The 2,508-nt window shown below is 35.6% G+C and overlaps 1 protein-coding gene across 1 annotated transcript in view; it reads left to right on the top strand.

Annotated features, from left to right (window-relative positions):
* The window catches only part of LOC106873177 (uncharacterized), a 49,830-nt gene that overhangs the window by 10,687 nt on the left and 36,635 nt on the right, over positions 1–2,508 (top strand). The gene's annotated exons all lie outside the window — the stretch shown is intronic.

Raw genomic sequence — 2,508 nt, 5'->3', positions numbered from 1 at the left:
CGTCCGTTTTCCATGTTGGCATGGGTTGGATGGTTTGACTGAGGTCTGGAGAGCCAGCAACTGCACCAGGCTCCAATCTGATCTGGCAATGTTTCTACAGCTGGATACCCTTCCAACACCAACCAATATATATATGTGTGTGTGTAGTGGATCTTGCATGCATGAAGTGGATTCAATCCACCATAGCCAAATTTAAATTAACACTGCAACAGAACTTTTCCCACGGTGGAACAATAGTTTTTCTCTGACACCAGTTTTCTCTCACTCCCAGCTGTTGTATGGCTGCTAGCTTTACTGAGTTTATCCCCTCTTTGACAACTTTTATTTTTTCCTCCTGTAATCTACACCCTTGGAAACATATCTCTGCAAAATTTCACTGCGAAAAAATATCTTTTATCAGAAAGTTATGAAGAAACAAAGTTGTAGGTACATGAATCTTCACGTTATCTAACAGTTTTATTGACATAAAAACGAGCATCATATTTACGAAAAAAGTGCAAAGCCTTTAGGTAAGAAATTTATCAATAGTCACTTCCATTGTTTTTGAATGGATGGCCATTTTCTATCTTTAATAAAATTCATCATTTTGCAACAATACTGACTGTGCTAGTAATATTATATTACAGCATACTAGTTAATGGAAAAGCACTTAAAAGCCTCGTCTCAATGACAGTTCTATCTGGCAATTTTCTAAACGACAATTATTCCCTTTGCGTCGCTGTTGTTACATTAATTGCAAGAGTCAGCCATTAATAATGCTGCTTAAAGCTGCAGGTTGTTATTAATAAATATACTATCTAGAATGCCATAGTATTACAATGGATCATTTCCTGGTTAGGTTATACGTATTAGAAATTCTCTTTAACTTTTTATTTATATGGATGGTGGCTCTCTCCCTCCTCTCTTCTCTTTCTCTCCCTCATTCTCTCTCTCTCTCTTTCCTTCACTCTGTCTCCCTCGCTCTCTCTTGTCTCATATTCTTGAAAATTTGATATCAGATGATTTTACTGAGTGATGCTTTCTAACATAGGAACAATGCCACTGTAGTGACTAGTAATTAATTTATCAGTCTAGGAAAGATGAAAGGCAAGGTTGAGTACTGGTGGGAATTGAGCTCAGAATATAAAGGTGCAATAAAATGACTTGAGACTTTGTCTGACATTTTACTCATTCAACGAAACAATGATTTCTAATTATAGGCACAAGACTACAACTTTGGAAGAGGGTATGGTCGATTATATTGGAGAAGATGTAGATGTCACTGAGTTGAGAGCAATGTATTAATTTCAATGGTTCTTTAATTTTCTATGTACCTGCAGAAGTGTAGACCATCAACTTACCTATTGATATTGTAGTTCAAAATACTTTTAAATAAGATGTTTCTCCCTCCCACATACGCACACACACATATATATGACATGCTTCTTTCAGTTTCCATCTACCAGGTCCACTCACAAGGCTTTTGGTCAGCTTGAGGCTATAGTAGAAGACACTTAGCCAAGGTACTGCACAATGGGACTGAACCCAGAACCATGTGGTTGGGAAGCCAACTTCTTACCACACAACCAACGTGTATCTGTGTTTGAGCTTGTACCCCATTTGACAACTGAAGTGGATTTATGTTCCCCATTACTTCATCAATTCAATGAAAGAGACCACTGAAATAAGTACTTGACTTAAAAACATGTATCGCGTTCAGTTTTGTTGATTTTTAAACCCTTCAGGGCTGTGCTCTAGAATGGCCTCTGTCCTATGACTAAAACTAGTAAAAGATAAAAGAAATATTTGAAAGATGCACTTCATATGCAAACAAGATATATTTGCACACTTCAAATGCAAATGAAATATATTCATGCACTTTAAATGTAAACGAAATATATTTGAGCATGTCAAATGTAAACAAAATATATTTTATTTATACACTTCTATTTATGTACTTGGTTTTATTTGAATTGAAAACATTGAGAAAAACAGTAAGAAATCTCAAAAGAGCATTTCTATAAAATTCAAAAGGCTGTTGCATTAATAATTCCAAGAATGAAAATGTCATCCACATGCAAACAACATATATTTATGTTTATCATTTGAGATGAAAACATTTTAAGAAGATAAAAGAGTACAATACTAATGCTTTCAATACTCGCATTAACTTCAGGCATGGTTGTGTGTTTAAGAAGCTTTCTTCCCAACCATTTTGGGTTCAATTCCATTGTGCAGTACCACAGGCAAATGTCTTTCACTATAGCTCCAGGCAGGCCAAAGCCTTGAAAGTGGATTTGGTAGAAGGAAACTGGAAAAAGTTTATTGTACATATATGTATATGTGCAGGGCCAGATTAAGACCCACAGAAGTTTTAAGTACTGAATAGAATTTGGTGCCCCCATATACATGTAATTCAAAATATAAACAACAATTCTTTTTTCTTTTACTTGCTTCAGGCATTTGACTGCGGCCATGCTGGAGGCATTTAGTCAATCAAAACCTTGAAGGGTTTTAGTCAAACAAATC

Source organism: Octopus bimaculoides, chromosome 21 (genome assembly GCF_001194135.2).
Source record: "Octopus bimaculoides isolate UCB-OBI-ISO-001 chromosome 21, ASM119413v2, whole genome shotgun sequence".
Classification (NCBI taxonomy): Eukaryota; Metazoa; Mollusca; class Cephalopoda; order Octopoda; family Octopodidae; genus Octopus; species Octopus bimaculoides.
Note: the sequence above shows the minus strand (reverse complement) of the source record. Positions and strands in the feature narration are given on the sequence as shown.